The 22717-nt window shown below is 42.5% G+C and overlaps 1 protein-coding gene across 7 annotated transcripts in view; it reads right to left on the reverse strand.

Annotated features, from left to right (window-relative positions):
• Positions 1 to 22717, reverse strand: part of FRMD4B (FERM domain containing 4B) — a 365056-nt gene that overhangs the window by 50564 nt on the left and 291775 nt on the right. The gene's annotated exons all lie outside the window — the stretch shown is intronic.

A 22717-nucleotide genomic window follows, 5' to 3' on the forward strand; every position in this document is an offset into this window, starting at 1 on the left:
TTTTATATAGCATGTTTCAAATGTCATTATATACTTTCTCCATGTTCCTATAGCACCCTCTTAGTTATCTTTAATGTCTACATAATATTCATAATGTAGGGACACTAGTTATCCTAAAAGCATTCACACAGTATTACCACTTTTTCATAATAGATGTTATTGCAATAAAAAGATGTGTGTAGACCTTTCTATTACTCCCCTACTGCTTTCTGGAATAAAATGAACAAAGTTGGCCATTTGTGGAAATCACAGAAGATGACTTGAAACCTAAGTGAAAGTCACTCAGTTGTGTCTGACTCTTTGTGACCCCATGGACTACACAGTTCATGGAATTCTCCAGGTCAGAATACTAGAGTGGGTAGCCTTTCCCTTCTCCAGGGGATCTTCCCAACCCAGGGATCGAATCCAGGTTTCCCGCACTGCAGGCAGATTCTTTACCAGCTGAGCCACAAGGGAAGCCCAATGAAACCCAAGATGTCCCTCAAATTGTATCAAGTGAACTAAAATATACCTTGTGAAACATCAGCTCATTTTAAAATGGCAAAATTCGGGGCACACAGGCAATATTTTATAATAACCATCAATGGAATACAATCTTTAAAAACTGTGAATCATTATGTTATACACATGAAATGTATAATATTTCAAATCAACAATATCTTGATCAAAAACAATGACTTTTGAGAACAAAACTAAAAAAAAAAAAAAGGCAAAAATTGTGGCTGTCCAAAGAGAAGGGTGCGGTCTTTAAGGAACTTAACACAAGGGAGAACAGGTAGCATGACTCAGTCATAGGTGGTCCTGTGCTGTATGATAGAAAATACTCTTAAATTGCTCCAGGTATTTAAGAAAGCAGTTTCCGCTGAAACAGACATGACTCTCAAAAGAATGCACTGGAGCTTAGGGTAAGTGCATTAAAGAGCAAAATCCTGACCACTCTGGCATTTCTCAAACACAATACTGGTAACTCTTCCTCTTATTTTCCACCTCTTCATAACTTTGCTACTAGCTACGGCTTCCTAGGTGGTGCTAATGGAAAAGAACCCACCTGTCAATGCAGGAGATATAAGAGACACGGGTTCAGTCCCTGGGTTGGGAAGATCCCCTGGAGAAGGGCATGGCAACCCACTCTGATATTTACAGGGTCACAAAGATTTGAACACAACTGAAGTGACTTAGCACACACCAACCCTTTGTTGAGGTTACCAAGAGCTAGGCACCATGAAAAGGACTTGGAGCGCACTGCTCACCTCATGAAAGTCCCATCACAGTTCTTCCCATGTGGTTCTGTTCTGTTCTGTCGCTCAGTCGTGTCTGACTCTTTGCGACCCCATGGACTGTAGCCTACCAGGCTTCTCCGTCCATGGGATTCTCCAGGCAAGAATACTGGAGTGGGTTACCGTTTCCTTCCCCAGGGGATCTTCCCGACCCAGGGATCAAACCCAGGTCTCCCGCATTGGAGGCAGATGCTTTAACCTCTGAGCCACCAGGGAAGCCCCATGTGGTAGGTACTATTATTTACTTTATAGGGGCTGGGGTGGGGGGAGGGGGCCTCCCAGGTGGCTCAGTGGTAAAGAATCTGCCTGACAATGCAGGAGACATGGGTTTGATCCCTGGATTGGGAAGATCCCCTGGAGAAGGAAATGGCAACCCACTCCAGTATTCTTGCCTGGGAAATCTCATGGACAGAGGTGCCTGATGGGCTATAGTTCATAGGGGTGGGAAAAGGGTCGTACACAACTTAGTGACTAAAGAACAACTTCACAGGTAAGAGTGTGAGGTTCAGCGAGGCTAAGGCTCTTGTTCAATGTCTCACAGCTATTAGGTGGAGGAGCCAGAAGGCTTCAAAGGCCAAGACCCACCAATAGAATAATTACAGTATTCTATCACCTGATTCCCTGACAGATTCCCAGAGCAGTGTCCTAGAGAGCCCACACAATATTCTCATCTCTGGCAAGGCAGAGCTCCCCATTTGCCCTCACCCCTACTTACAAATGAAACCTCTGAACTGATTAGTTTCAAAAGCCATCACTCAAGCATTTTTACATTTGCTTCCCTGAGGTTTGCTCCAGTGTGAATTGTGATGTTGGAAGAGATGAACTTGCAAGTGGAAGACGAAACATTGAACTCAAGGTCAATCTCCTCCCAAAGAATTCATCCAGTCCTTCTAGGTCTAATGTCACAGGTCAAACTGGGGAACCAAGCATGGAGTGCTGACTGGTTTTGTTTGGCCCAGGCTGCACTGTGCTGGATTAGAAACTGCTCTCTCCTGTCACCTGATGAGGTGTGGTGTGAGTGGTTCTCCTTCAGTGTCTACAGAAGGTTCGTTTGCTGGTTTCATCAGTTTCTCCACCAGGCCACAGGGCAATCAAGTGAACCCCCTGAGCAAACTGTACATAAATTTACCATCTTTCAGTGAGAATAGACAGAGTGTCACTGAGCTGGGAGACAGTATGATCTGCACCTGTCAACGGTATAAAACCAGGCTTGTGGCCCTCCCTAAAGGTGAAAGATCCGGCTTTACAAACCACTCCAGGAAATGAAAAGTCACTTGGCTCCCATTCTTACATAAGGATAAATCTCTCCATTCATTTGAAATCTGAGCAGTATGACTTAACCACATTGACAATCTGGGGAAACTGGTTTGGGCTTCCTGAAAACGAAAATATACCATAGTCCAATTTAATCAAAGGAAAGGTCATCTGCCAACTCCCACAATATTTATTTTTCTTAATCATTTCTTTTATCCTCTGTCCTTCAAATCCCATTTCCTTTTCAAAGAGGTTGGCTTATGAAATTTTTTGTCAAGGGAAAATACATGTATATGTTCTGAAGTGACAGACTCAAGATAATACCTTTTGTTATTAATCATCACCACCATTCACATGTGTGTTATCTTCTGGGTTCATGTGAACTGTGTGCTGAGTTTCAAGAACTCAACTTTCCGTTTACTTATTTCTTTGGATTAATTTTGTGGTGATCAAGACCTCACTAGAGTAGAAGAGAAGCTGCTATTTACCACAAATTCACTCATTCATTTAGCAAATATGTATTATGTGTATACTGCATCCGAGCATGTAGAAACAAGTGTCATAGGATGCAGTTGCATTAAAAAAAAATTTGTGTGTAATTCTTAAAACTAATTTTTACTAGAGTATAGTTGCTTTAAAATGTTGTTAGTTTCTTGTTGTATGTTAAAGTGGATCAGTCATACATATATATACACACTCTACTTTTGTATCTCCTTCCAATTTAGGTCACCACAGAATATTGAATAGAATTCCCTGTGCTGTACAGTAGGTTCTCATTAGTCATTTATTTTATACATTGTAGTATATTTATGTCAGTTCCAATCTCCCAGTCCATCCCTCCCTCCCATCCCCCGCCTTGGTAACTGTAAGTTTGTTCTCTATTTCATGATATTGCTTTTAAGTTATGCAAATGTATTCAGCCAAAAGAGAGGCGAAAGGGGGAAGAAATAAGGGGGAATTCTATCCATCATTCTATTCAAAAGCTCATTGTTGAGCATAAGTGTGAAATGGAAGGTTTGAAGTTGCTTCCCTTTAAGATGACTGTAGTTCCTATGTCCGTAAAGCACCATCTTCTCAACATATTGAGACTTTTTTTATTTAAGCATTTAATACATGCTCGCTAATCATAAGAAACTTGTGGATTTCTTAAATGCTTAACTTAAGAAGCAGCTACGTATTTCAAGTGGAAAAAAATACTACCTGAGGAATTTTGGTCTTCAACAGGTCACCTTCCCAACACATTTTCAAAAGCAATTTTAACTATGCACAATTAGAACCTACCCCAGTTCTAAGATGTGATGTTACATATCTGGAAATGATGACTGAATAAATCAATAAATTACCAAAGGTTAATCATGAGCCCGCATCCTAAATAACAATGAATATTCATTCATTAAGACTTCTTTTGGGTACGAATCAATCACTGAGAAGCAAGGAAAATGAGTATTAATAGGCTTAGGGATCATTTTAAGGAGAGTTTAGATTACTTTAAAAGGAATACACTTGAATAGGTGGTGCACAAAGGATCTGGGGGGGGCATGAATCTATTCTAAATAATATTGTAATCATGGATATATGACATGTATTTGTCAAAAGCTATAGAATCAGTACAACACAGAGAGAATCATGATGTGACTATGAACTTTCAGTTCAGTTCAGTTCAGTTGCTCAGTTGTGTCTGACTCTGCAACCCCATGGACTGCAGCACACCAGGCCTCCCTGTCCATCACCAACTCCCGGAGTTTACTCAAACTCATGTCCATTGAGTCGGTGATGCCATACAACTATCTCATCCTCTGTCGTCCCCTTCTCCTCCCGCCTTCAATCTTTCCCAGCATCAGGGTCTTTTCCAATGAATCAGTTCTTCACATCAGGTGGCCAAAGATTTGGAGTTTCAGCTTCAACATCAGTCCTTCCAATGAACACTCAGGACTGATCTCCTTTAGGAAGGACTGGCTGGATCTCCTTGCACTCCAAGGGACTCTCAAGAGTCTTCTCCAACACCACAGTTCAAAAGCATCAATTTTTTGGCACTCAGCTTTCTTTACAGTCCAACTCTCACATCCACACATGACTACTGGAAAAACCACAGCCTTGACGAGATGGAGCTTTGTTGGCAGAGTAACGTCTCTGCTTTTTAATACGTTGTCTAGATTGGTCATAACTTTCCTTCCAAGGAGTAAGCGTCTTTTAATTTCATAGCTGCAGTCACCATCTGCAGTGATTTTGGAGCCCAAAAAAATAAAGTCTGCCACTGTTTCCCCATCTATTTGCATGAAGTGATGGAACCAGATGTCATGATCTTAGTTTTCTCAATGTTGAGATTTAAGCCAACTTTTTCACTCTCCTCTTTCACTTTCGTCAAGAGGCTCTTTAGTTCTTCTTTGCTTTCTGCCCTAAGGGTGGTGTCATCTGCATATCTGAGGTTATTGATATTTCTCCCAGCAATCTTGAACTTGTAATGTATCCATACTGATAATTTGAAACAAATGTATGACACTAATGCAAGATGTTACTGATGGGGAAACTGAAGAGAGGGGAGAGGGGAGAAGAGAAGGTATATAAATAGATATAGATACAGATATAGATTTTTTTTCTGGATTTTCTGTTCAACTCTTGTGTAAACCAAAAACTACCCTTAAAAAATAAAGTCTACTAATTTTATAAAAAAGATTAAAAAAGAAATCTACTTTCAATTAGTGGTTCTTAAATGGGGCAACTTTGCACCTCAGGGGATACTTAGCAATGTCTTAAGACATTTAGTCACACCTGGGGAAGGAAGTGTTACTGGCAGCCACTAAGCAGACGCCAGGATGCTACTATACAGGCTACAATACACAGGACAGGCCCCAGCAACAAAGAATTATCTTGCCCCAATTGTCGATAGTGTTGAGGTTGAAAAACCCTCACCTGGATTCTTATAAAACTACTGATAATCCAACCCTAAAACTTCTAATTGCATCTTTTAGACTTGAAGAAATTTTCTCTTCTGTCATCCTTAGACTATCAAGATGTTAGAATATAAAAGTATCTCAGATGCAAGTGTCTAATAGGAGCCACGGGAGAGAGGCACTAGAAATCCATCTGTGTAAGCTAACTGAGAAGGGCAAGTCAAACTCAGCAGCAGACACAGGGACTGTGGGAACTGATGGGGACTGTGAGGAAAGGAACGTTGCCCACCTGAAGTATTACCTGGAATATAGATTTGACTGTGTGAGACAGAGATCAACACTTTGGTTAATTTCTCTTGATATAAAAGTCAGAGCTGGAATAACATGAAGTATTCAGGGGCCCAATCTCTTCTCCTGTTGCTTCACCATTCCTGGGGTGCTGCTATCCTTCATGTGACCCAAGATAGCCCATCACCATACCCACATTTTAGCCATCAGGTAGGGGAAAAAGAATAAAGGAGGACATACCCACTCCATTACAGGCAGAACCTGAAAGCTGCCCACCTCCCCTAATCTCACTGGCCAGAATAATCACAAGGCTCTTGCTAACTGCAAGGGACACTGGGATGTCTAAGTCTTTATTTTGGGCAGCCTCATGCATCACTAAAAATTCTACTAATATGGAGAAAAAGGATACTGGATACTGAGGAAACAGACTCCACTGCTAATGGGAAACACTGCTCAGATCCAGGTCTTCTGTGTCACATGGGAATACAGATCCACTACTGCCTAATAATGATTACACTTGTTTTGAAAAGGGGCAAAAATCTCAAATTTTACCTAGAGCATCTGAATTTCAAAATATTGCCTCAATCAGAAAAAACAAAAGTCAAAATAAAAAGTAAAACATTGTGCTCCTATAATACATATATACCAGCAGACCATGACCATTACTTTGCAATTTCTGATACAAACTATTAGAAGAGCATGTATAGTTCTCAGTTCAACTTGGTTTCCAGTTTCAGATAATTTATTTACTGTGCAAAGTGTCAGTAGGGCATGAATAAATGAGAAACATAAATAATTTTGACAAATGTGGAATCTGGACCATTCCAAAAGATTACTCTCAGGAAAAAACACAGCCTTATTTCTTTGTGTTTGAGAAGGCACCTATTAATCCTCCAAATCTGTTCTTTTGCACTATCGCAAAACATCCTTTCCCATGAATACATAGTATCACTTTTCTGAAAGAATGTATTTAAAACAGGAAACCTCTAACAAGTCACCACCTACAAGGAGGTGACTGAGCTGAGGAGCTGGCTGTGACTAGAGGATCAAGAAGATACACAGATGGCTGAGATGGACCGCCCGGCAGTGACAGGGCTTGCCTCTCTCAACAAGCAGGGCACAAGTAGAAACCCAGATGGCCAACAGGCAGAATCAAGTGTTCACCTTCACAGGAACTCAGGGGAACACACAGTAAACCTTTAATGGATTACCACTTTGTACCAGACTGCACAGAGGTTACGTCAAGATGTTTGGCAATAGGAACTCCCATCCATCTATGGTGGAAAACTCTATTGATATGATCATTTTGGAAATCTGCACACCCCACGACCCAGAGATCTTTTCCTAGGTATATCTCTAGAGAAACTTACACAAAAGAATCAAGTTTATAACAGCACTTTTTGCAGTAAGACAAAGAAAACAACCCAAATATCCCATGACAGTAGAAATGATAAAATTACAGTATTTATAATGGAATGCCATATAGCAAAGAAAATACAGTTTAGCTTCACACAATATGGTGAATCTCACAAACATTAAGCAAAGAATCAAGACTCAAAGTAATTTATACATCACCATGCCCTGTATATATACAGAGGATCATACACAGGTAACACAATATAAAGCAAAACAAGAAAATAAGTTCCATAGTGTCAGAGTACAACCAGGGAAAGAGAGACTGTTTACTGGGAGAGGGGGGCGCTAGTACACAATGGGCATGGGGTGGGGTCCTGGCAACATTCCTCACTGGGTGTGGTTATGTGGCTGGGCAACTTCTAATCTGGTTTTTAAACTGTTCATACATGTTTTACGCATTCTTCCTGGTGATTATCAGTTCAGTTCAATCACTCAGTCCTGTCCTACTCTTCATGACACCATGGACTGCAGCACGCCAGTCCTTCCTGTCCATCACGAACTCCCAGAGCCTACTCAAATTCATGTCCACCGAGTCAGTGATGCCATCCAACCATCTCATCATCTGTTGTCCCCTTCTCCTCCCGCCTTCAATCTTTCCCAGGATAAGGGTCTTTTCCGATGAGTCACTTCTTCGCATAGGTGGCCTAAGTACTGGAGTTACAGCTTCAGCATCAGACCTTCCAATGAATATTCAGGACTGATTTCTTTTAGGATGGACTGGTTGAGTTCCAAGGGACTCTCAAGAGTCTTCTCCAACACCACAGTTCAAAAGCATCAGTTCTAGAGTGCTGAGCTTTCTTTATAGCTCAACTCTCACATCCATACATGACTACTGGAAAAACCATAGCTTTGACTAGACAGACTTTTGTTGGCAAAGTAATGTCTCTGCTTAAATGGCAACCCACTCCAGTAACCTTGCCTGGAAAATCCCATGGATGGAGAAGCACGGCAGGCTACAGTTCATGGGGTTGCAAAGAGTCAGACATGACTGAGTGACTTCACTTTACTAGGTTGGTCATAGCTTTTCTTCCAAGGAGCAAGCGTCTTTTTAATTTCATGGCTGCAATTACCATCTGCAGTGATTTTGGAGCCCCCCAAAATAAAGTCTGTCATTGTTTCCATTGTTTCCCCATCTATTTGCCATGAAGTGATGGGACCAGATGCCATGATCTTAGTTTTCTGAACGTTGAGTTTTAAGCCAACTTTTTCACTCTCCTCTTTTACCTTCATCAAGAGACTCTATAGTTTTTCTTCACTTTCTGCCATAAGGGTGGTGCCATCCGGTGACATAATTCATATCCAGTGATCCGGGCGATATAACTCACATCAAAAACTAAGTCAAATATGACTAGTGGGTGAAATATAGGTGCTGGTGAGCAAGTCCAGTGCCAGTTAGAGGGCAAGTGCTAGAAACACCAGGGGATTACTTTCAAGTTCATCCTGATCATTTTCAGAGTTTAGAACCAGGCAGGATTTCAAGTGTGAGTGGATTGACAGCAGCTGAATTCTTATTTGTTCACCCTCTGAAGAACCCCAGCTAGGGAATTTGCCTGGGAGCTGAGACCACGTGGATCCTGCCAGTGGGTGAGGGAAAACGGGGGAGGTCTGGCTAGAGCACAGAAGGCCCCTCCCCTCCCGGGACTGACAGACAGGCAAGCGGGAGGCTGGATTTGTATGAATGAGGAGCGACCTCAGAATCCCCAGAGAGGGCCCCTAACCAGCTGGATGTAAGTAAGCCTGAACCGAGATGTCTCTGCCTCTCCCCAGGAGTAAACACACTCACTCTGTGTGGACGTTCTTGAGCCTCATGCAGTGGAAGTGTTATTTTAAAGACTCACTTGACTAGAACTGCCAAGAGGGACTGCTTTTTCCAAGTCCTAGCCAGAGACAATGCCCATAAATCTACAGGACTTTCTACTTGTCGGTAACAAGCCAGAAATTGATATTCTTCATCCTTTCAACAGGAATTCAGATGCTACAATGAAGAACACTGCATTTTATCTGATGACTTAGGCTAAACCCCCGCCCCTGCCCCCATCATCAGGTATTCCAGGTTCGTATTCTGACAGCTTTCTAGAAGGAAGCGGCCCAGGACCCACCGTTACCGTTTAGCCACTGGCGGCTCCTTTTGCCTCAACGATTCCTTTTGGCATTCCCGAGAACCCCCTTTCACGGGCTTTTGTTTTTCTTTCCTGATCTCACAAGCCCTGGAGGAATGTGCCAACCTCACCCCTTTTGAGACAGCCACGTGGCTGGCAAAACTGAGGCCATCCTTTGTGTGCGCTGGAGCAGCTGTGTGGAAACAGCCACCCCCAGCAGACGTGTGCACCTGTTTGTGCCCAGTTGGGGACTTGCCCACACTTACAATCAGCCACCTGCCATGCTGAGGCCGGAGGGCAAGGGAGTTCAGGCAATTAGCAAACGGTGGTTGCTGGCCGTTCAGGAACAAACCAATTACTGAACGAGATCCCTTGAAGATGCTAACTGTCAGTGTTTGGTGTGGGAGCATCCCTCGGTTTATAGAACAGTCAAAAAAAAAAAAAGGCCAAACCTCAAACTCCCCTTTTCTTTTCAATGCTAAAGCTCTTCCTTATCTGAAAAGCACAATGACCCATGGAAATGAGTGTCAAATGTCACCAAGACAAAAATTAAGCTCTTTAGGAAGTAACCTGGGACTGGAGTTTTCTTCTCATCCACACATAAGCATAACTCAAAATCCATGTTTCTTTCAAGGTATGTTGTTGTTTAGTCTCTCAGTCGTGTCCGACTCTTTGTGACCCCATGGACTGTAGCCCACTAGGCTCCTCTGTCCATGGAATTCTCCAGGCAAGAATACTGCAGGGGGTTGCCAATCCCTTCTCCAGGGGATCCTCCCAACCCAGGGATTAAACCCAGGTCTCCTGCACTGCAGGCAGATTCTTTACGACTAAACCACCAGGGAAGTCCCATTAAGCGCATATGCAAATATAAAAAAGCTATAGCTAATGCCTGCTGAATGCTCAAGATAAAGTCTACCAGGCAGCCTAAGGGGCCTCCGAGAATCCAAGAGAGTTGTCACAGCTGGGAGCTCTATTTAATACTGTGCTCTGTGCAAACTAAAGACTTACTGTCATTAGGAACTGGTGTAAATTAGAAACGTTTGCCAGTCTTCTGGAAATGACTGCACAGAGGTTGGTGATAAGCCACTTCCTTATCTGTGCTTGTTGGAGAGCTGACGTGGCTGTCAAAGTTTTGCACTAAACTGAAGGAACGGGCCACGGCAATGATTACAACAGCCAGAAGAAGTGTATTTAATGTTTGTTAAATGGTGTGCTGCTGCTAGCTGCTAAGTCACTTCAGTTGTGTCCGACTCTGTGTGACCCCATAGACGGAAGCCCACCAGGCTCCCCCGTCCCTGGGATTCTCCAGGCAAGAACACTGGAGTGGGTTGCCATTTCCTTCTCCAATGCGTGAAAGTGAAAAGTGAAAGTGAAGTCGCTCAGTCATGTCTGACACCCAGCAACCCCAGGGACACCCCTGTTAAATGGTGTAACAGGTGTCAACGCAACTACTAAAGCATTCCGGGTAGACCTGGTCTTTAAGGATGTGTGTATGTCTGCTCAGTCATGTCAGATTCTTTGTGATTCATGGACTGTAGCCCACCAGGCTCCTCTGTTCATGGAATTTTCCAGGCAATATTGGAGTGGTGTTATTTCCTCCTCCAGGGGATCTTCCACACCCAGAGATCAAACCTGCATCTCCTGCATTGTCAGGTGGATTCTTTACCACTAGTGCCACCTGGAAAGCCCTGACAGCTTGCTTAACCATAGTATTATTAGAAGGATCTTGGATATAGAACATAAGCACTAATTTCCTCAACTATGATATCAGTGTTGGTCAACACTTTGGTGGTTAGCAGTTTAAGATATGTTATCAGTTTACTTAGAGCATTTTTTCACTGGCCAGATAGCTTTCACATCACCTTTCTTTAATTAAAAAAAAAAAATCATGTTTCTTTCAGTTATCTGGGAACTCGGCCTTCAATGATGAATCCAGTTCATTACCTTCTTGACTGTATAACTAGGGATTTCTAACAGTAAATTTCTCTCCACTAATTCCCACGTAAAGGGATATTAAAAGTTGTTAAGCATGAGAAAACACAGTAGTTCTTACAACCCCCTGGCCAGCAGCATCAGCACTATCTGAGGATGTGTTAGAAATGCAAATTCTGGGGCCCCACTCCAGACCTACAGAACCAGAAGGGCTGAAGGTGGGACCCAGCAATCTGTTTAATAAATGACTTGAGAACCATAGGAATAGAATAACAGAATGAACACATAATATGAACAGAGGGAGGTTTTCAAGAAAGAGATAACAATCTACAATTTAAAACAGGAAAGAAGGTCAAAGAGGCTGAGGAAGCCCAGCAGGCTAGTTTCAGGAGACCCTTCTGAGGTCCTTGTTGTTTAGTTACTCAGACGTGTCCAACTCTCTGAGACTCCATGGAGCCCACCAGGCTCCTCTGTCCATGGGATTTTCCAGGCAAGAATACTGGAGTGGGCTGTCATTTCCTCTTCCAGGGGATCTTCCTGACCCAGGGATGGAGCCTGCATCTCCTGTATTACCAGGCGGATTCTTTACCACTGAGCCACCTGGGAAGCCCCTTCCAAGGCTGACCCAGCAGTTATACAGACAGAGTAGGTACTTCCATTCGGTCCCCAAAAAGAAATGCTCACACTCACTGAACATTATTAGGCTTCAGAGACTGGGCTAAAACCTCTCTACAGGTTCTGCTATTATCACCAGCATCCTTGTTACATAGATGTGAAAACTGAGATTTAAAAGATATTTCATTTAAACTCAGCAAGAAAGTAGCAGATATGATTCCAAGCCTACACTTGGACAACTCTGCCTAACTTTTCTAGTTTCAAAATGAAGGGACAGAAAACAAGGAAGGAGAGGAAAGGAGAAAAGAGAAGGCTTTTGCCAGCTTAACTTGAGGTTTTGGAACTTGTAATTATAGTGGCCACTCATTGATTCTACTAAACTTAGTTTCTAGGGTAAAGATAGGTTGCTTTTTTAAAACTAGATAATCTGATTTTAGATGGTGAGAGACAGGGAGGCCTGGTGTGCTTCAGCCCATGGATTGCAAAGAGTTGTCAAAACTTGATGACTGAACAACAATCTGGTTTAGTAAAAAACTGGATTAAACCACAAAGATCTGATTACAAATAACCAGACTGAATACGTGTTATCACTCAGTGTTTCTTAAACCAAACCAACTACTGTCTGCATCTGTCCTGTAATAGCAAAGATACCAAACTTAGTTTAAAAAAAAAAAAAGTTTTTAAGAGCTACAAAATCAGACTTCAGTCATTTTTAGCAGAATTTTAAAACAGGGCACACAAGCCCACCTGAGAAGCCCAACACCCAACAAAAGTTCCTTAAACCACACAAGGTGTTCCTAATGCCTGATTTTTATTTTTCAAACTTTATTGAGTTTGACGCTTTTTTTGTCCAGCTGTATTACCCAGCATGTGAGATCTTTAGCTCCCCGACCAGGGATCAAACCTCACCCTCTGCAGTGGACTCTTGTCACCTCAATCACTGGACTGCTAGGGAAGTCCCTTGTCCCATTTGTAATCCTAGCTAAAAAGTTCATAGTAAAATTTCAACCCTTGATGAGTTCTCTCTGTTACAGGATAGAGGACTTGGGAGCAGCTGGAGCAAGAGGGAAACAAGCGGTCAATCTCATTCATAGTCAATCATATGCCAAGGCAAAAAGCTAGGGCTCAGATCCACCCGATTCTAATGCCACCACTGATAACTGCAAACAGTTTTTACTAAAACTGCTCACAGACTGAGGCGGTTTCTGAATAGCTAAAATGAAGTGCCTGCCTCACTTTCCACCCTTCAGACCAAACCCTGCCAGCTGGTTAAGAGACATGAGTTAGTCTGGTCTGACCCTGAGTTTGTAGATGCGAGAAATAGGGCCCAGCGACCTTAAAGACTTACCAGGGGCCTTCCGCTGAGGTGGTGCTAGATTAAGAGGACCAGAGGCTGGCTGGCTGGTTCTCAAGGCTCCAGGTTTAAGCTGAGCGGCAGCAGGGGAGGAGGAGGAAGGAGAGGAGGGAACTGGGAAGCTGGGTGGAGAGAGGAGGCGGAGGGGCCGGAAAAGCCAGGCGGGCTGAGCCAGAACTCTTCCCCTCCCCTCCCAAGTCAGAGGGTCTTTCCATTCTTGGGATTTCCTCCCCACCCCATTTAATCAGGTCTTGATCGCACCTCAAGCCAAATCAGGCAGTCGCCTTTTTGGAGTGGACAGTGAGAATTGAAAGGATTATAGAAGCTAGGGATGCCCCCATCCCTTCTTGGAGAAGGAGGGACACCCCACTTCATCTTAATCAGATGAAGCCCCTTCCTTGGGGTTCCAGTGTGAGCATACATTCCTAGGCTGCCCTTGGTTTCTAGCTGCCTTGGACCTCTCTGCTCCTTCACAAGACAATAAACTAGAAACTCCTGTGGCTCTAAAAGAGAAAGGGCATGAGCTATGTGGCAGACAAGTGCCCAGCATTTTACTTATACAAAAAGAGAAAAAAAAAAAAGGATGTCATTAAATCCTTATAGCAAACTGAGGTGTAGGAGCTGTTTCTAACTTATAGATAAGGAAACTGAGGCTTAGAGAGGTCACCTGGCGCCTGCTGTCCCACCAGAGCTGCGACATGGGCAGCCAGGGTTGGGACATAGGCTACTATAAAACCATCACATACTTAGAAACAAATCAACAGACGTGCTCACTGGCTGGCCCCAGACTTATGATGTGCAGTAATAAGGTCAGGACCTAGAACTGGATTCAGTTCCAGGTCTCCATGTTTATAGGTCTTAGCTAAACTAACCTATGTAAGCCTCGGTTTCCTCATTATAAAGACAGGGATACTGATGTGTTTTCTGGGATTCTTCGGAAGATGCTATGAAGCTATGTTGCTGTGAAGGCACCTGACTATATTCATTAAATGTATTCTTTCCTTTCTGATCACAGCATAGGAAACCAACAATTCTACCAAACACTTTATTTCAATTATCCTCAGAACAGGCTAGGGGTGGCTTCTTAACACTGAGAAGAATCCCCAGTTGGTGATCTAGGTTAGGGTTGCCAGATTAAACATTTAGAGCACACACTAAAAAAAGTTATCCCTTGTTTATTTTATGTGTTCAGTCTGGCAATCCTAACAGTTGGTAATAAGTCACATGGGTAAAGAACTTTGGAAGCAGCTTGGCAAGTCCCTAGTTGTAAGTGGCTTTAGGATCAATTCAACAGAACCCATGGTAACTGGTGGAAGTGCAGCCTTGAAACTTGCTCCTCTAACATCACGACCAATCCATGGAATTTGTGTCAGACCCTCCTTATCTCTGAATTCTACCAGAGACAAGAAACCAGCTTGTGTTCTGGGAAACACAGCGTCCTCTCATCTAGAATTCCTTTGTTAAACTCTTGTCTGTTGTCTAACTTGTAACCAAGGACAAATTACTCTGTCCATCTGCATGCTTGATAGGGATCAACTGTCAAACTGCTTTTTTTCTTTTTTTTTAGATCTGAAGAATTTCTTATAATAATGAAAATGTGATGAGAGATTTTTTCTTTTCTAAACATTAGCCAGCTTGCCAAGAACTCTGATCCTGTCTGCTTTGAAACGTCAAGTCTTTTAGAAGAAATATAATCCACAAAAATGACTTAGGCTGAGAATGAGGTTAACAGAAAAATCTGTAAATATTGAAAATAAAAACACTTTAGAAATTCAGAGAGACAGAGGGTGGAATGGTGGTTGCCAGGAGTTGAGGGGAACCCAGTGAAATCCCAAGGTCTGAGCCAGGGCTGGTGATATTCTACTGCTGCAAGAAATGAGAATTACAGGTACCAGGCACAGTTCTAACCCTTTTATGGGCATTTTCTCTCTTGATTTTCATAATGGCCATAGGAGGTCTAGGTTATGTTATTCCCTGTGCCCTGGACCTGGGAGATCATACATACTGAAATTAGAAAAAGGTTAAGAGGTTCCCAGACATATATGCAAAAGGGCTTTTTTGCAGAGTTCTGTGTGGTTCTACCTTCATCAATGGAGTACCTGTTTAGACACCTACCAAGAGGACCCTTTCTTTAATAATCCATCTAATACTCAGGCCTTACAGTTTTCAACAACCAGGACCAAGCTACATAATTTGCAAGACCCAGTGAAAAATTAAAACATGGAGCTTCTTTGTTTAAAAAATCATGAGGAATCTCAAGATGGTGAGAGAAGAGTGTCAAACTGAGCGTGGGTCCCTTCTGAGCAAGGGGCCCTGTGTGACTGCACAGGTCACACCCTGGTGAAGTCTGCCCTGCTAAAAGCATTTTTCCCTGGTAGGTTTCCACCGTCTTAATTGCTTCCTTTCTGCCTGCCCAGCCTCAGGCGCCTGTGCCCAGAACTAAATGAGCCTGTTCACAAAGGCACACAGACCCCTGGGGGCCAGCAGGTTCTGGAGAGGGCCCCCCACATGCTGGGGGGAATCACAAGCTTGCTGCCTTGCTGCTCTGGGGTGGCAGGGAAGGGCTTTAAGCCTCGGTTTGGGAAGTTTCCGTTAGGTCAAGTGGGTAGTGTTCCATGAATCTTACATTCATTTTGAAAAACAATGCAGTGTCAGAGATCTGTAGGTCACTGTGCTAACCTATGAGTTCTTTAACAGGACAAAATAACATTTTAAAAAATTCTGACATAAGTACTGTATATTCATTATCAATAAATGAAACACTCTGACATGTGAAGAAGGCAAATTGCAAACATTTCTATCCCACCCATCTCAAGATAACTCTTAGTCATGACAACAGTATCGGCTTAATTTTTTTTTTTTACCTCTACCATAAACCAGAAAAACATCTATTTCTGCTTCATTGACTATGCCAAAGCCTTTGACTGTGTGGATCACAGTAAACTGTGGAAAATTCTGAAAGAGACGGGAATACCAGACCACCTGACCTGCCTCTTGAGAAACCTGTATGCAGGTCAGGAAGCAACAGTCAGAACTGTACATGGAACAACAGATTGGTTCCAAATAGGAAAAGGAGTGCGTCAAGGCTGTATATTGTCACCTTGCTTATTTAACTTATATGCAGAGTACATCATGAGGAACGCTGGGCTGGAAGAAGCACAGGCTGGAATCAAGATTGCTGGGAGAAATATCAATAATCTCAGATATGCAGATGACACTACCCTTATGGCAGAAAGTGAAGAGGAACTCAAAAGCCTCTTGATGAAAGTGAAAGAGGAGAGTGAAAAGGTTGGCTTGAAGCTCAACATTCAGAAAACAAAGATCATGGCATCTGGTCCCATCACTTCATGGGAAATAGATGGAAAAACAGGGGAAATAGATGGAAAAACAGTGGAAACAGTGTCAGACTTTGTTTTTTTGGGCTCCAAAATCACTGCAGATGCTGATTGCAGCCATGAAATTAAAAGACGCTTACTCCTTGGAAGGAAAGTTATGATCAACCTTGATAATATATTAAAAAGCAGAGACATTACTTTGCCAACAAAGGTCCGTCTAGTCAAGGCTATGGGTTTTCCCGTGGTCATGTATGGATGTGAGAGTTGGACTGTGAAGAAAGCTGATCGCCGAAGAATTGATGCTTTTGAACTGTGGTGTTGGAGAAGACTCTTGAGAGTCCCTTGTACCACAAGGAGATCCAACCAGTCCATTCTAAGGGAGATCGATCCTGGGTGTTCATTGGAAGGACTGATGCTAAAGCTGAAACTGCAATACTTTGGCCACCTCATGTGACGAGTTGACTCACTGGAAACGACTCTGATGCTGAGAAGGATTGGGGGCGGGAGGAGAAGGGGACGACCGAGAATGAGATGGCTGGATGGCATCACCGACTCTGTAGACATGAGTTTGAGTGAACTCCGGGAGTTGGTGATGGATAGGGAGGCTGGCGTGCTGTGATTCATGGGGTTGCGGAGAGTCGGACACGACTGAGCGACTGAACTGAACTGAACTGACCATAAACCAGGCAGTGTGCAATGTACTATAATACTGTTTTGCAAATTTGAAAGTTGCTAAGAGAGTAGATCTTAAATGTCCTCATCACAAGAAAAAAATTTTTGTAACTATGTATGGTGATGGATTTTAACTAGACTTGTTATGGTGATCATTTTGTAATACATACAAATGCTGAATCATGTTATATACCTGAAACTAATATATGGTTACAAGTCAATCATACCTCAATTAAATTTTTTTTTTAATTTTTAAAAAGAACTGTCATTATTCTTATTTACAGATGGGAAACTGCAGTGGAGAGATGTTCAATAACACAGCTAAGATTGTTTACCAGTAAGAAGCAGGATCTGGAGTCAAACTCAGTTTTGCCTAACTTTAGAATCCACTCTACAGCAGTCTTTGTGGTGGGGAGTCTGTAGGTGTGCAGTAAGAAAATACTAGAACTTCTAATGATACTTTTTATGCATTCTTTGAACATGTTACTCTATGTCACGGTTTTTGATGATGACTCTTTTGTATTTTACAATATACATGATGTTAATATAGGTCTCCATGTCTACAACTATGGGCTTCCCTGGTAGCTCAGCTGGTAAAGAATCCACCTGCAGTGCAAGAGACCCCGGTTTGATTCCTGGGTTGGGAAGATCCGCTGGAGAAGGGATAGGCTACCCACTCCAGTATTCTTGGGCTTCCCTGGTGGCTCAGCTGGTAAAGAATCTGCCCACAACGCTGGAGACATGGGTTCGATCCCTAGGTTGGGAAGAGTCCCTGGAGAAGGGAAAGGCTACCCACTTCAGTATTCTGGCCTGGAGACTTCTATGGACTATATAATCCATGGGGTTGCAAAGAACTGGACACGACTGAGTGACTTTCACTTTCATGTCTGTAACTATATAATGAAATAAATAATTAGAAGTATACAAATGAATGGGGCTGTATGAACAAAACAATTTAGAGGTTACTGCACTGTGCTATAACTTACAGACTAGTTTTTATACATGTATCATATATTTGAATATATTGGCATACATGGTTTTTTTATTAAAAAAGGATGATACATGCGCTTTTTTTCTATTTTCTATATTGTAATCATTTTTCCATGTCAATAAATATTCACCTACAAAATTATTCTAGTGTAAGTACTGAGCTTCTTAAGCGTTATTTTTGATAAGATCTCATGATTTAGAACAAGGATCTGATATCCATCCTACATTCCAATGCCTTCATCCCACCCCCACTCCAGTGAATGGTGGAGTCTCTGGAAGCCAGCGACTCTCTTTAAAAATACATCTCTCTTCTCAAAAGAATTGAAATTCAGGGCTCAAAGAGATATTTGTGTTCATATCAGCATTATTCATAAGAGCCAAAAAGTGGTGTAACCCAAGTATTCACTCACAGATGAAGGGATAAGCAAAAATGGTAAATACATATAGTGGAATATTAGTCCTAAAGTACAGGAAATTCTAACACATGGTACGATATGGATGAAACATGAGGACATTATGCTGAGTGAAAGAAGCCAGTCACAGGAAGACAAATAGTGTATGAGTTCACTTATATAAGGCATCCAGAATAGGCAAATTCATAGAGATGGAAAGTAGAATGGTGACTGTCAGAGGCTCGGGGGGAAGGAGAGCAGGGTTATTGTTTAATGGGTACAGAGTTTCCATTTTTTCAAGATGAAAGACCTTGGAGATGGATGTGGTGATGGTTGCCCAGCAACTTAAAATGGGACTTCCCTGATAGGCTGACTGGGGAGCAGTGTGCCTACCAATGCACAGGACACACGCTTGATCCCTTTTCTGGGACGATCTCACATGTCTTGGAGCAACGAAACCCGTGCATCACAACTACCAAAGTCCACAAATTACAGTCCGTACTCCACAAGAGAAGCCACCACAATGAGAAGCCCGCACACTGCAGCAAAGAGTAGCCACCGTTCGCCACAACTAGAGAAAGCCCTGGCATAACAACAAAGACCCAGCCAAAAATAAATACATTAAAAAAGGAAAAAGTTAGGATGGTAAAACAACAACAATGCATCTCTGTATCCTCGACAGACTTAGTGGAAGCAAAGTCCCAAGTACCAAGTCTTCATTCTGTACTAGGCATCCTGAAAGGCGAGTGATCTCATGCAATTCTCACAACGAATCCCTTGAAGAAAAGGGAACTTAGGGGAGGTGGATGAACCTAGAACCTATTATACAAAGTCAGTCAGAAAGAAAAACACAAATATCGTATATTGCAAGGAGATCCAACCAGTCCATTCTAGAGGAGATCAATCCTGGGTGTTCATTGGAAGGACTGATGCTAAAGCTGAAACTCCAATACTTTGGCCACCTCATGCGACGAGTTGACTCACTGGAAAAGAGTCTGATGCTGGGAGGGACTGGGGGCAGGAGGAAAAGGGGACGACAGAGAATGAGATGGCTGGATGGCATAACCGACTCGATGGACATGAGTTTGCGTGAACTCCGGGAGTTGGTGATGGACAGGGAGGCCTGGCGTGCTGTGATTCATGGGGTCGCAAAGAGTCGGACACGACTAAGCGACTGAACTGAACTGAACTGAACTGAATGCATATATACGGAATCTAGAAAGATGGTGCTGATGTACTTATTTGCAGGGCAGCAATGGAGACGCAGACACAGAGAACAGACTTGTGGACACAGGCGTTGGGGGGGCGGGAAGGGGAGGGTGGGACAAACGGAGAGAGTAGCAAGGAAACACTATCATAAACTAGACGGCCAGTGGGAATTTGTTGTATGACTCAGGGAACTCAAACTAGGCTGTCAAACTCTGTGACAGCCTAGAGGGGTGGGATGGGGTGGGAGTGAGGTTCGGGGGCGGGGGACATATGTATACTATGGCTGATTCATGCTGATATATGGTAGAAACCAACACAATATTGTAAAACAATCACCCTTCAGTTAAAAGTAAATAAATTTTTTAAAAGGGACCTTAGGCTCATTGGCTTGAACTGGCTCAAAGTCACATCACTAGTAGATGAGGAAGGCTTGTCTCACTCAACTCATGTCTGCCTGTCTGAATCCAGGGCCCAGAACGTTCCAGTGTCTCTTATAAAGGATGTAAAATGACTGTGGCTAAGTAGTAAAAGACCGGAAACTTAGTCTGCCTCCATCACAGCCCTTAGTGGTCCAGTGCTTTGTACATTGTAGGTATTCGGTTTTTAATCTGTTGAATACAAGGGTGAACAGGGTCCAGCAATGAGAAAAAGACCAAGCATTCCAAGGTCACTGCTGATGGAGTGCTCATTTCCTGCCTTCTCACTCTTAAGCTATCTCCTCAAGTGACTAATATTAGACTTGGGGCCACTCCACTGATAACACCACTTACCAGAGAGTCCACTGCCTGCTGCCCTCACTGCCTTCCATCAGGGACAGCAAGGATCTGTGGAGGGCTCCTGATACAAGTGAAAGTCAGAATGGTTCTCTGAGACGGTAGGGGAGACCTGGGGACTGTAGGTCTGGTTCTGTCAACCTGAATTGTCACGGGTATGTCACTTGTTAGTTCATCATGCGTGAAATGAGGGTTCCAATACATAATATGGGGGCAGCCCTAATACTCTATGTGCAGAGCAGATGAAAAAGCACCCACTGTAAGGGACGGATGATTCTTTCCAAATTCAGGGCTCTTCAGAAAAAGCAAGTTCAGAATTTGATGAATGTTTACCCTGAGTTATTGGAATTAAAAATGAGAGATGCAAGAATCTGACAGACAGTACAAAGAAAAGGAATTGCTTATCTTTTAAAAGCATTTTAATACTGAGCTTTCACCAAATAAATAAGCCCCCACTTCACAAAGTGAAGTGCACAGAACACTTATCTGGGAAGAGGCTCGAACATCAGGGACAAGAAAGTGTGGGAAACACTGTTTATGTGTTTTCTTCTGGGAGATCTGCCATGCACATGAGTGGATTTGAAATTGATCAAAAGAACTTAAACTCTGTTGAGCTTTGTTTTTAATTTATCTATTTTTAATTGACGCATAATTGCTTTATAGTATTTGTTGGTTTCTGCTTTTAACGATATAGTTCCCACGCTTATTTGTCTGCAGCTCCCTATTTGTTATCTTGTATGTTTATTCAATGTAACAACTCAACATCTGGCGAAGTCATGGGGAAATGTTAAACCATAATATGAGTAATATAAATGTTACCCACACAAAGTTTCTTAATCTCAGTTGTAACATGGGAATAATATTCCACCAACCTCATGAGTAGAGATGACGATTAATAAGTTACTGTTTGTAAAAACATGTAAAACAGCCTGACACGTAGAAGCATTTACCAATCATTAAAAATAAATAAAATATTAATGTGCTGAACTGATTGATAAGAGAATTATCTTTAAATCAAGCCTTAAAATAGCCATAACACCAAGAGAAAGAAAGTCATTTCTTACTAGGTTTTTCACAAAAGCTCTTTGCTGATTCATTAAAGTTCTGGCATGATATCGGACAGAAACATTAAATTTTTGTCAAGTCAGCCTTCTTTATTCTGTCAGCACAGAAGGTAATGATTCTTACAAGTTTGTGTTAGAATACTAAAAAGGAGACTCCTGACAAAGGTCAAGAGCATCAGGCATGGAGTCCTAACTGGGCCACTCTTGAAGCCATGTGACCTAGACAGTCCACTACTCACTTTCTCCACAGCTCAGTTTCCCTCTCTGTCAAATGGTTATACCACTAGTGCCTGTCGTCACAGGATTGGTGGGAAGGTTCAGTGGATTAACACTAATAGCAATTGTAAAGCCAAACAACAGAGACAAAGCAACTGAGTTCCAGATTCCAGAGAAGTTAGTTATCCATAGTATTACAGCAAGTACCTGGGCCTGGATTTGAACCCAAGCAATTAAATTCCAAAGCTCCTCTTCACATCTGCCTCCCATTGATGTAAGGACATATTCAGCATCGCACCTAGCCCATGGAGCTGATTTTTTTTTTTAAACATAGTCACTGATTTTAAAGGTCCCAGAAATGGAATGATATTTTAGAGCTTTAGGTGCTCTAGAGGTGTAACAAGTAGGAGGACATGTTCTTTAAAAGTCTTTGATTTTGTTTTTCCCCTCCCTTCATTAACTCCTCTCAAGGCATCCAGAGAAGTTCCTTTCCCATGGGAAACAGCTGCTATTTTCGTAGCACAGCTGTAAATTGTGCATTATTCCTACCCATTTGAAGCTAGGTGACAATATGCTATCATTCTGACCCAGCACTGAAATGAAATTGTAGTCACTTTTTCTTATAAGCAAAAGTGCCCTAGTCACATAGTTTCTTGGTAATTTCCACCTTCTAGGATCTTAAAAAAAGAAAAGAAAAGAAATGCCTTGTTTTTACAAAGTCATTTGCAGCTGGCTCGGTGATAAAACCTCGCCGTGTCTCGCCGTGTCAGCTTTCAGGAATCCTGTGTTGTCTGTGTTGTGTTACCCAAGTAGCTTGTTATCTTTGCAGCTTAGGGGCTGACTTGGAAATTCAGGCTGTCAACTATTTAAAGAAAATGGAAGTCCTCACGCCACTATTTTAATTAACTTTCCAGAGAGCAAGGTTTTCTACTTGGTTATG

The sequence above is a fragment of the Moschus berezovskii genome, chromosome 24 (assembly GCF_049115385.1).
Source record: "Moschus berezovskii isolate FMDL1 chromosome 24, NW_MosBer_1.0, whole genome shotgun sequence".
NCBI classification, from domain to species: Eukaryota; Metazoa; Chordata; class Mammalia; order Artiodactyla; family Moschidae; genus Moschus; species Moschus berezovskii.